The following is a 13,609-nucleotide window of genomic DNA, read 5'->3' as shown; positions in this document are numbered from 1 at the left end:
GACAGAAAAGTGCCTCGGCGCCAAAAAAGAGATAAGCTGCACACAAGTTGGTCAGACGGTATTCCCAATACCAAGATATTAGCGTGAGCAGGTGAAGTTAGACCAGATGCAGTGCGCTAATCAAATAACAATAAAACAATACTTCCCTCACAATTCCTTTAACATGCGGTATACCATGTATTTCAGACAAATGGAATCCATATAAGGGAAAGAAAAAATTCCAAATATAGTGTAGTATGTTCAAGACAATATAATTTTAATACAATCATATAAAATTTGTCAATAAAACCATTGTAACAAATGATATTACAATCTAATGGTAATAGATGGGGAATTACCAGAGAATGGTATAATAAAAGCCTCAAATGGTGCCTTTAAAATGTGGCTTGCTGGTATGTTATCCACAAAACAAATGACTTGGTAATGGAAAAGTGAAGATGGAGGTTTACCAGATTTAAGCGGGGTAAGTGCCTTTAAGATGCCAACTTGGGGAGACACTGGCTCCGGAACCTGTCTCCAAAGATCACGCTACTCCGTCCGTCTGGTGAATCTCCCTTCAGCAGTAGTTTTTCCTGTCATACAGTGCCAACGCGTTTCGGGATCTCTCCCTTCCTCAGGGCTGCATGACAGGAGCTGGAAACATGTGCTATTTATACCCGATTGCAGTGGAAGCCTCAGTGCTGGAGGATTTGGACAGTACAGCGTTTCCCGTGATTGTGGGCCCGGTGATGAAACAGGATCCCCAACTGGGGACCCCCAAACTACAGGATGCCGGCTCTCTGGGTGAGGTAACCCAGGGAGGTGATAAGGTGAAAAACTACTGCTGAAGGGAGATTCACCAGACGGACGGAGTAGCGTGATCTTTGGAGACAGGTTCCGGAGCCAGTGTCTCCCCAAGTTGGCATCTTAAAGGCACTTACCCCGCTTAAATCTGGTAAACCTCCATCTTCACTTTTCCATTACCAAGTCATTTGTTTTGTGGATAACATACCAGCAAGCCACATTTTAAAGGCACCATTTGAGGCTTTTATTATACCATTCTCTGGTAATTCCCCATCTATTACCATTAGATTGTAATATCATTTGTTACAATGGTTTTATTGACAAATTTTATATGATTGTATTAAAATTATATTGTCTTGAACATACTACACTATATTTGGAATTTTTTCTTTCCCTTATATGGATTCCATTTGTCTGAAATACATGGTATACCGCATGTTAAAGGAATTGTGAGGGAAGTATTATTTTATTGTTATTTGATTAGCGCACTGCATCTGGTCTAACTTCACTTGCTCACGCAGTCCTGTACTTTGTCCGAGACACGTGTACAAAACCCTGCGTCCGCAATAAAACAAATCATACAGCTCTATAAATGTGAACAATACTAATTACTATTGCCCACTAGACACAACTTGTTCTGTATAAACTTTTATGCAGACCTGCATTTGTGTCTTTACACTTACTTCCTTAAAATACTGTTATTTCAAGTTTACCTATATAGCAACAAATGTATCCTATTTCACACAGATCTATAATGACTGCAATAATCTATAATTTAAATGATATGATTCAGATTGGATAACTATCTTGCAGAACATACACTGATATAAATATACACATAATTATAATAATATTATATATATGTACCATTCACTGGTCTCCTATGAGACACCTTACCTCTTATTTGCATATCAAAGCTATGTGCTTTTGCCTGCCTGTAAAAGTGGTTGAACCAGTTAGTTAGCATTTCAATGCCTATCTTATAGCAAACAGAGAGTTAACTAAATCCTGGGAAAGAAGAAGAAAAAAAAGTATTTTTTTTTTCTTTTCTTTTTTGTGTGCAATTTCTTACACCAAGCAAAGCATTTATCTCACCATTTAGTCTCACTAGGCCCAATTGAAACTATTTGTATTTGACTATGGAATGGGTTAAATAAATGCATTGGTAACTTATAAATGGTGCTTGATGTGACCAAGGAAACTAATTGTTCTGAGCAGACTGAAAATCAGCTATTTAGAAAATGACCTTCCTAAAATGGCCACTGCTCCTCCCCCTTCCACATCCATGAGGTTTACACAAAATGGTGGACAGGCCATGTGGTTAGTCCAAAATGGAGGACAGACCATGCGGCTTCCTTTGTCACAAAGAAATCACACATTATACAAACACCAGAAGTTATTTTAGGCCTGAGTTAAAAAAAACTATATCAAGGCTATGCAGCAACTTTTAAATGTACTTTTAAACCTACTTAACAGATAAACAATCCAATCTGAATCAAACACAATATGACTTATTTGAATTTTGTTTTGCAACAATAAAAATACATTTTAGCATTTTAAATATTATGAGAAACGCATTGTCCCTTGAAATTTCATATCATTGTCTTACTGATATCACAACAATACACACGGATATGATTTTCTCAGCTTTACGATGCGTCCACCAAAAGCTGATCGACCACAGCGTCGCGTTTATAATGTACAGTGCATTATTAAGACCATGATATCCCGTAAGAGCCCTCATCTGTGAATGCCAAATTGTTTCCTCACAAATATTTAAAATGCCCGCTCTAATATATATTGTAGGCGCCTGCACATCATATTACTTTTTGCCATGAATGTGCGCTGTACATTGCAAAACACTGCATCCCATAAGAGAAAACAATACACCCACACATTATCTGAGTTCCAAAGCTCATTGATGTATATATTTGTTATTAAAAGGATATGGATTCAATATATTACAATGTACAGTATACCTATAGTTACATGGTTACAACTCACACAGTAAGCAGTTAAAACATACAGTTACAGGCCAGCATACAATACCATTTTTCTTAAGTTATATAAATTTGTCTCTCCATATCACTCTCTTTCTCTGTAAAATCATGCAGGCACTCCATCATCATCTGGGACCGATCAGCAACTGACTCCTGTGTGATCAGCAATGTGTTATCTAGTTTTTGGGGGAGGGGACTTTCTCATTCATGATGAGTCACTAGTCTATTCGTGTGCTGAACAGGTTCAGCCTTGGGGACGTCCAAAGGGGCTGGCCTGAGTTTCCTGTCCATTGTCCTAATAAGAGTGATTTTTAGCTTTCATACATTTAACCATAACTATTTGTTGCAATGTCCTACAACTTAATAACAAGTATCAAATGAATCTACACATTAATCTGCTTGCTTTAATACCAAATATGACAGGTGTATCTGGTTTCGTTCAAATAATACACATACATGACATTACTTCATTATATAATTTTAAATCATCATGATGTCTGGCGCTTGATATTATTATAATTATGTACTGTATGAAATAAGTGTCGAATCCATCTCTGTGGCATGTCCATGTAAATGCATGTGTTACCATATTTTGCAGTGCTCGCTGCGCGTATTTGCAAGTATAGCGACTCATAATGGGTGTAGTTTGTATGTTCTTTTTATGTAATATTTTTTACTTTGACAGTGCGATCAACTAATCTCCGCCTATGGGGTAGTGTATTTTAGCATAGCAGGGCTGTGAATGCTTGTGCAGCCCTGCTATGCTAAAAAAGTTTCCTGCAAAACAAGACCAGCACTGTACATACTTACCCTGTGCGACGGATCCAGCAATGATGGGCACAGCTTTGACGTCAGACATCCGCCCTCCGTTCGCCTTGACACGCCTACGTTTTCCTTACGACTCCACGAAAATGGCTCCAAGCGGTGAGTTGCCACCCCAGGAACGCCTTCCTGCTGTCAATCTTCTTGCGGTCGCTACTGCGACCGCTTTCTTCGTAGTCAGCATTGTTGCGGGCAACAACATGCGTGTGCTTTACGGACCCCGTGGGTGCGCAGTAGCTTTTGTTTCCCAGCATTGGAATTGGGGCTCCTGGTCACAGGACCCCAATTGTAGAATTGGGTTTCTCTTTGACCGACCTTCTTGTTGTTCCTGGCCGGATCAGAAGGAGCTGAAGATTCCACATAGGAAGGTTTGTAACTATGAATGCTGTGATGTGGAGAGCTAACACACTTCCTTGGCTTACGGAGAGAACAGTCTTTAATAAAGTGATCAGAACCCCCACAGTAGAAACAGAGTTGACACTGCATGCAAAGCTTGCGTTCCTCTTCAGAAAGTCTAGACTGTGGCGTACTCTGGAACGTATCTTTACTTGATGCAAGGGGAAGCAACTTGGCCATAGAGAGATTGGCAGCTGTCGCATCTTTGTTCTCAGCAGACTGTGGGAAGGCTTTCATGGAGATGGGAGCAGAGATATTAGGAGTATCACTGAGACACTTTGAAATAATCGGAACAATGCTAGAGGGAAGGTCTTGTAACTGTTCCAACAGTTGATTGAGAATCCTTAAATATTCAAATTTACAAGCAACAGGGAACAGTGAGGACCGGGAAAGATGAACAGAGGAGCTCATCCCCTCAACAGGAATGTCTTTCACAAAAATGTCAGAGAGTTCTCTTGAATCAGATACCTGAAGGAGAATATCAGGTGTTGGTAAATGGAGACGAGGAGCAGAAACGGGAATGGTGGGTGGGGATACCACCAAAGGTACAGCAGTTGGCTCACTGGACGCCCCTGAACCACGAAGGGTTGTTTGGATTCCATCCAGCCGAGTGGAAAGGTCCTGGAGACAGCGAATAACTTGACCCTGTGCAGCCTCCTGATGTTCAAGGCGGGCTGCAAGCTCTTGCATCGGGCTAGTCGCTTGGACCTGGTCTCCTGCCGGATCCATTAGGTCAGTGCTTACTGTCACAACTGAGGGCTGGTGCTCACTACTGGAAGCCTCAGTTGTAGGGGCTGAGGTATACTTAAATGTGAAAGGCCAGATAGGACTCCTGGACATGCGTGAACCTGCACTACCTAAAGCCCGAACGCGTGACCACGACAACAGAGGATATGTTCAACAGGTTTATTAAATGAACTCAGCTCACAAATGAATATTGGCAGTAGCAGAATGACAACAGATAACAAGTCAGAGTTCTTGGAAGTGCATATAGGAAGTCTCTAGGTGTGGTACAATTGGGTACAGTCTTGAAGTATGTCCTTACCAACACCAATGCACTAGGGAGCTGATTGGAAGTAGAAGCTGGTGACTGTGAATTGCCGGGTTTTACCAGATGGGACTGGTCCAATGGAAGAGCTGACTAGATAGTGCTGGAGCGCACTAATGTAGCTTGAGAGCGAGTAATGTATAGATGATGCTTGGGAGCATATACAGGAGATGCTTGGGAGCGTATACAGGAGATGCTTGGGAGCGTATACAGGAGATGCTTGGGAGCATATACAGGAGATGCTTGGGAGCGTATACAGGAGATGCTTGGGAGCGTATACAGGAGATGCTTGGGAGCGTATACAGGAGATGCTTGAGAGCGTATATAGGAGATGCTTGAGAGCGTATACAGGAGATGCTTGAGAGCATATACAGGAGATGCTTGTGAGCGCAGATTACCGGAATACAGGAACAGGGCACCACTGGAAGCTGGAAGCCGGTGTTATAGCAATATGCTAAACGCAGGGTGCAATGGGAGATCGATGGCAGAACACCGATGGTGACTGGAGATCGATGGCGGAACACCGATGGTGACTGGAGATCGATGGCGGAACACCTATGGTGACTGGAGATCTATGGCGGAACACCGATGGTGACTGGAGATCGATGGCGGAACACCGATGATTACTGGCAGGGCAGAGCACCGCTGGAAGCTGGAAGCCGGTGTTGGGTAACTGCCGGTCACAGGATGCAATGATGAGACACTGCAGAGTCAGGCTGCACCATGGAGAGTGGAACTGGTGTGAGTTTCTAGTGGAGTTTGCAGGCAGGAACGACCACAATAAGAACAGACTGGTTTCACTAAGATGACAACTGAAGCACTGACAACTTTCCAGCCCAGGAACAGGACATTTATACCAGCTGGGAAACAGGGATTGGCTTGCTGATTAAGCAGATTCTAGAGTGCAGCTGCTGGATAATTAGGCAGAAACCAGAGTGCAGCTGATAGGCTGAAAAGTAACATGTGATGAAAACAAACATGGCTGCGCCCATGTTTGAACTTGGAGGGAAAGACTGTTTGTAACTTGCATGTGAGTTTTAACCATGAAGCTGCCAGAATCACAGTGAAGAGACTTGAGACAATGAGATGCAGCCTGCTGCATGCAGACAGTGCAGATGGAATCCAGGCTTGGAACGCTGGGACAGTCTCAAGAGGCATTTGGAAGGTAAATACTGATAAGGAATTACCTGGTTCGTGACAGCCCTGCTTTAAGCAGATCACTTGCTTCAGAGTCAGGCCATCGGAGTTCAGTCCGACAATGTCACGACATCTGCACTCGCAGCCGTGCGGCGATGTGAGAGGCCACCAATATCCTACTCTGAGCAGAGGTATACGCGCTGGCCATGTCGGCACTCTTCATTCCAGGGGTGGTAAATTGGGAGGCCGATTATCTCGGCCACCAAAATATGCGCCCAGGACAGTGGACTCTCAATCCTCAGGTGTTTCTTCAGCTGGTCCATCGGTGGGGCTGTCCTCAGATCGACCTCATGGCGTCCCGCCTGAACCACCAGCTGCCTCTTTCCTGCTCTCAGATGATAGACCCAGCAGCAGGGGATGCCTTAACGGCTCCTTGGGACTTCCAGTTTGTTTATCTCTTTCCTCCTTTTCCGTTGCTGCCTCGGTTTCTGCAAAGCATAGGGAGTGAAGACGCGCTGGTCCTCCTAGTGACTCCGGATTGGCCATGCAGGGATTGGTACTCAGGGCTCCACTATCTGTCAATAGCGAAGCCTTGGCTCCTACCAATCTGAGATTATCTACTACAACACAGCGTGGCTGTTGAGAAGACCATCTTGAGGAGGAAGGGGATTCCTCTTACAGTTATACCAACCCTGTTTCAGGCTCGTCAGTCTGTCACATCGTCTCATTGCTACCGCATATGGTAGGCCTATGTGGCCTCGTGTGAACGACGGGGGTTGTCTCCTATGGGTTTTTTTCTATTGGCCCGCCTTCTTTTTCTGCAGGCGGGTTTCTCTGCGGGATTGATTGAGACTTGGTTCTCAAAAGGTTCAGGTCTCCGCTCTTTCTGTTTTCTTCCAGAGAAAATTGGCTTTGCTTCCAGAAGTTCAGACCTTTTTTCACAGAGTTTCTCCAAATCCAACCGCCCTTTCGGCCTACGACAGCTCCGTGGGACCTAAGCCTGGTCCTCTCTTTTCTACAGTCACTGCGTTGTTGTTCGGCTCACCTTCGCTGCGGTGGTTTGTGTCACACATCTCCTTGTGTGTTGTATTTGTGTACTGTGACTTGGTTAACCTCCTCTGTTTAACGTTGGTTTCTTCCAGCTCTCCTCGGGCACAGTTTTAGTAGACTGGCTTGGAGGGGGAACATAGTAGGGGAGGAGCTAGTCACATTGCTAATATTTAAAGTGACAGCTCCCAGTTGCTACCTACCATACTCCCCACTGTAACTGCTCTCCAGTGTCCCCTGTGAAATTGGAGAAAGGGATTTATCGGTAAGTATCAAAATCCTGATTTTACCCATGACAGCAACGAGTGATATGTGTGCAGACGGCCTATCGCACACGTTATATGCCCACCAAGTCAGTGCACGACACGTGACGTACTTCACGGGCTACTTGCTGCCGATGTCAAATGTAGGAGGTGGTCATGTGACTATTGTGTAATTCAGCTTCACCTTTAAAAGCTAAAAAATAAGAATTTACTTACCGATAATTCTATTTCTCATAGTCCGTAGTGGATGCTGGGGACTCCGTCAGGACCATGGGGAATAGCGGCTCCGCAGGAGACAGGGCACAAAAAGTAAGCTTTTAGGATCACATGGTGTGTACTGGCTCCTCCCCCTATGACCCTCCTCCAAGCCTCAGTTAGGTACTGTGCCCGGACGAGCGTACACAATAAGGAAGGATCTTGAATCCCGGGTAAGACTCATACCAGCCACACCAATCACACCGTACAACATGTGATTTGAACCCAGTTAACAGTATGATAACAACGAAGAAGCCTCTGAAAAGATGGCTCACAACAATAATAACCCGATTTTTGTAACAATAACTATGTACAAGTATTGCAGACAATCCGCACTTGGGATGGGCGCCCAGCATCCACTACGGACTATGAGAAATAGAATTATCGGTAAGTAAATTCTTATTTTCTCTAACGTCCTAGTGGATGCTGGGGACTCCGTCAGGACCATGGGGATTATACCAAAGCTCCCAAACGGGCGGGAGAGTGCGGATGACTCTGCAGCACCGAATGAGAGAACTCCAGGTCCTCCTTAGCCAGAGTATCAAATTTGTAAAATTTTACAAACGTGTTCTCCCCTGACCACGTAGCTGCTCGGCAAAGTTGTAATGCCGAGACCCCTCGGGCAGCCGCCCAAGATGAGCCCACCTTCCTTGTGGAGTGGGCATTTACAGATTTAGGCTGTGGCAGGCCTGCCACAGAATGTGCAAGTTGGATTGTGCTACAGATTCAACGAGCAATCATCTGCTTAGACGCAGGAGCACCCATCATGTTGGGTGCATACAGGATAAACAGCGAGTCAGATTTTCTGACTCCAGCCGTCCTTGAAATATATATTTTCAATGCTCTGACAACGTCCAGCAACTTGGAGTCCTCCAAGTCGCTAGTAGCCGCAGGCACCACAATAGGCTGGTTCAAGTGAAAAGCCGAAACCACCTTAGGCAGAAACTGAGGACGCGTCCGCAGTTCTGCCCTGTCCGAATGGAAAATCAGATATGGGCTTTTGTACGATAAAGCCGCCAACTCTGATACTCTCCTGGCTGAAGCCAGGGCCAGTAGCATGGTTACTTTCCATGTAAGATACTTCAAATCTACCGATTTGAGCGGCTCAAACCAATGGGATTTGAGAAAATCCAAAACTACGTTGAGATCCCACGGTGCCACTGGAGGCACAATCGGGGGCTGTATATGTAGTACACCTTTGACAAAGGTTTGTACTTCAGGCACTGAAGCCAATTCTTTCTGGAAGAAAATCGATAAGGCCGAAATTTGAACCTTAATAGACCCCAATTTGAGGCCCATAGACAATCCTGCCTGCAGGAAATGTAGGAATCGACCCAAGTGGAATTCCTCCGTTGGGGCCTTCTTGGCCTCACACCACGCAACATATTTTCTCCAAATGCGGTGATAATGTTGTGCGGTCACTTCCTTCCTGGCTTTAATCAAGGTAGGAATAACTTCCTCTGGAATGCCCTTTTCTTTTAGAATCCGGCGTTCAACCGCCATGCCGTCAAACGCAGTCGCGGTAAGTCTTGGAACATACAAGGTCCCTGCTGAAGCAGATCCCTTCTTAACGGTAGAGGCCACGGCTCTTCCGTGAGCATCTCTTGAAGTTCCGGGTACCAAGTCCTTCTCGGCCAATCCGGAGCCACGAGTATTGTTCTTACTCCCCGTAGCCGTATAATTCTCAGTACCTTTGGTATGAGAGGCAGAGGAGGAAACACATACACGGACTGGTACACCCACGGAGTTACCAGAGCGTCCACAGCTATTGCCTGAGGGTCTATTGACCTGGCGCAATATCTGTCCAGTTTCTTGTTGAGGCGGGACGCCATCATGTCCACCTTTGGTTTTTCCCAACGGTTCACAATCATGTGGAAGACTTCTGGATGAAGTCCCCACTCTCCCGGGTGCAGATCGTGTCTGCTGAGGAAGTCTGCTTCCCAGTTGTCCACTCCCGGAATGAACACTGCTGACAGTGCTATGACATGATTTTCCGCCCAGCGAAGAATCCTTGCAGCTTCTGTCATTGCTCTTCTGCTTCTCGTGCCGCCCTGTCTGTTTACGTGGGCGACTGCCGTGATGTTGTCCGACTGGATCAACACCGGCTGACCCTGAAGCAGCGGTTTTGCCAGGCTTAGAGCATTGTAAATCGCTCTTAGCTCCAGTATATTTATGTGAAGAGACGTCTCCAGGTTTGACCACACGCCCTGGAAGTTTCTTCCCTGTGTCACTGCTCCCCAGCCTCGTAGGCTGGCATCCGTAGTCACCAGGACCCAGTCCTGTATGCCGAATCTGCGGCCCTCTAACAGATGGGCACTCTGCAACCACCACAGAAGAGACACCCTTGTTCTTGGTGACAGTGTTATCCGCTGATGCATGTGCAGATGCGATCCGGACCATTTGTCCAGCAGATCCCACTGAAATATTCGTGCGTGGAATCTGCCGAATGGAATTGCTTCGTAAGAAGCCACCATCTTTCCCAGGACTCTTGTGCATTGATGTACTGACACATTTCCTGGTTTTAGGAGGTTCCTGACAATTTCGGATAACTCCCTTGCTTTCTCCTCCGGGAGAAACACCTTTTTCTGAACAGTGTCCAGAATCATTCCCAGGAACAGCAGACGTGTCGTCGGGGTCAATTGAGATTTTGGAAGATTCAGAATCCACCCGTGTTGTTGAAGCACTACTTGGGTTAGTGCTACTCCGATTTCCAGCTGTTCTCTGGACCTTGCCCTTATCAGGAGATCGTCCAAGTAAGGGATAATTAATACGCCTTTTCTTCGTAGAAGAACCATCATTTCGGCCATTACCTTGGTAAAGACCCGAGGTGCCGTGGACAAACCAAACGGCAGCGTTTGAAACTGATAATGACAGTTTTGTATCACGAACCTGAGATACCCTTGGTGTGAAGGGTAAATTGGGACATGCAGATAAGCATCTTTTATGTCCAGGGACACCATGAAGTCCCCTTCTTCCAGATTCGCTATCACTGCTCTGAGTGACTCCATCTTGAACTTGAATTTCTGTATGTACAGGTTCAAGGATTTCAGATTTAGAATAGGTCTTACCGAACCGTCCGGCTTCGGTACCACAAATAGTGTGGAATAATACCCCTTTCCCTGTTGTAGGAGGGGTACCTTGACTATCACCTGCTGAGAATACAGCTTGTGAATGGCTTCCAATACCGTCGCCCTTTCTGAGGGAGACGTTGGTAAAGCAGACTTTAGGAACCGGCGAGGGGGAGACTTTTCGAATTCCAACTTGTAACCCTGAGATACTACCTGCAGGATCCAAGGGTCCACCTGTGAGCGCGCCCACTGTGTGCTGAAAATCTTTAGTCGACCCCCCACCGCCCCTGAGTCCGCTTGCACAGCCCCAGCGTCATGCTGAGGGCTTTGTAGAAGCCGGGGAGGGCTTCTGTTCGTGGGAAGTAGTTGCTTGCTGCACCCTCTTACCCCTTCCTTTGCCTCTGGGCAAATATGACTGTCCTTTTGCCCGCTTGTTCTTATAGGAACGAAAGGACTGCGGCTGAAAAGACGGTGTCTTTTTCTGTTGGGAGGTGACCTGAGGTAAAAAAGTGGATTTTCCGGCTGTTGCCGTGGCCACCAGATCCGATAGACCGACCCCAAATAATTCCTCTCCTTTATACGGCAATACTTCCATATGCCGTTTGGAATCCGCATCACCTGACCACTGTCGCGTCCATAAACTTCTTCTGGCAGATATGGACATCGCACTTACTCTCGATGCCAGAGTGCAAATATCCCTCTGAGCATCTCGCATATAAAGAAAAGCATCCTTTAATTGCTCTATAGTCAATAAAATACTGTCCCTATCCAGGGTATCAATATTTTCAGTCAGGGAATCCGACCACACCACCCCAGCACTGCACATCCAGGCTGAGGCTATTGCTGGTCGCAGTATAACACCAGTATGTGTGTATATACTCTTCAGTGTAGTTTCCAGCCTCCTATCAGCAGGATCCTTGAGGGCGGCCGTATCAGGAGACGGTAACGCCACTTGTTTTGATAAGCGTGTGAGCGCCTTATCCACCCTAGGGGGTGTTTCCCAGCGCGCCCTAACCTCTGGTGGGAAAGGGTATAATGCCAATAACTTCTTTGAAATTAGCAGTTTTCTATCGGGGTTAACCCACGCTTCATCACACACGTCATTCAATTCCTCTGATTCTGGAAAAGCTACAGGTAGTTTTTTCACACCCCACATAATACCCCCCTTTGAGGTACCTGCAGTATCAGAGATATGCAAAGCCTCCTTCATTGCCGTGATCATATAACGTGTGGCCCTATTGGAAAATACGTTTCTTTCTTCACCGTCGACACTAGATTCATCTGTGTCGGTACCTGTGTCGACTGACTGAGGTAAGGGACGTTTTACAGCCCCTGACGGTGCCTGAGACGCCTGGACAGGTACTAACTGGTTTTCCGTCCGTCTCATGTCGTCAACTGACTTTTGCAGCGTGCTAACATTATCACGTAATTCCATAATTAAAGCCATCCATTCCGGTGTCGACTCCCTAGGGGGTGACATCACCATTACCGGCAATTGCTCCGCCTCCACACCAACATCGTCCTCATACATGTCGACACACACGTACCGACACACAGCAGACACACAGGGAATGCTCTTATCGAAGACAGGACCCCACTAGCCCTTTGGGGAGACAGAGGGAGAGTTTGCCAGCACACACCAAAGCGCTATAAAAATGTATATAAACAACCCTAAAAGGTGTTGTTTCTGTTATATGCGCTTAATATATAAAAATATCGCCAAAATATGCCCCCTTCTCTGTTTTACCCTGTTTCTGTAGTGCAGTGCAGGGGAGAGTCCTGGGAGCCTTCCTCACAGCGGAGCTGAGCAGGAAAATGGCGCTGTGTGCTGAGGAGAATAGGCCCCGCCCCCTAAAACGGCGGGCTCTTCTCCCGGAGTTTGCGATATATGGCAGGGGTTAAATACATCCATATAGCCTCAAGGGCTATATGTGATGTATTTTAGCCATAGAAAAAGGTATTATACATTGCTGCCCAGGGCGCCCCCCCCAGCGCCCTGCACCCTCAGTGACCGCTGGTGTGAAGTGTGCCGACAACAATGGCGCACAGCTGCAGTGCTGTGCGCTACCTTATGAAGACTGAAAGTCTTCTGCCGCCTGTTTCCGGACCTCTGGACCTCTTCAACTTCGGCATCTGCAAGGGGGGTCGGCGGCACGGCTCCGGGACCGGACTCCATGGCTGGGCCTGTGTTCGATCCCTCTGGAGCTAATGGTGTCCAGTAGCCTAAGAAGCAAATCCATCCTGCACGCAGGTGAGTTCACTTCTCTCCCCTAAGTCCCTCGTAGCAGTGAGCCTGTTGCCAGCAGGACTCACTGAAAATAAGAAACCTAAAAAACTTTTTCTAAGCAGCTCTTTATGAGAGCCACCTAGATTGCACCCTGCTCGGACGGGCACAAAAACCTAACTGAGGCTTGGAGGAGGGTCATAGGGGGAGGAGCCAGTACACACCATGTGATCCTAAAAGCTTACTTTTTGTGCCCTGTCTCCTGCGGAGCCGCTATTCCCCATGGTCCTGACGGAGTCCCCAGCATCCACTAGGACGTTAGAGAAAAAACACTAAATACACTTAAGGCTGCACTACTAGCTCTTCCCCAACTTGGAGCATTTGGGATTTAAGAAAATCAGCAGACGACTGGGAAAAATGGCTGCTTATAATACCCATTTGGGGGGTAGAGGAACATTAGTATTTGGTACTGCAGTGCATGAGCCTGAATTTAGCTGCAAAAGCAGTTTCTGATTTGACCATGCCATAATCCCTTTCACAAGATAAATCATTCCAGCTTCTTTGTG

Source organism: Pseudophryne corroboree, chromosome 2, assembly GCF_028390025.1.
Source record: "Pseudophryne corroboree isolate aPseCor3 chromosome 2, aPseCor3.hap2, whole genome shotgun sequence".
NCBI lineage: Eukaryota > Metazoa > Chordata > Amphibia > Anura > Myobatrachidae > Pseudophryne > Pseudophryne corroboree.
The sequence above is the reverse complement of the archived record's forward strand: the minus strand, read 5'-3'. Positions refer to the sequence as shown.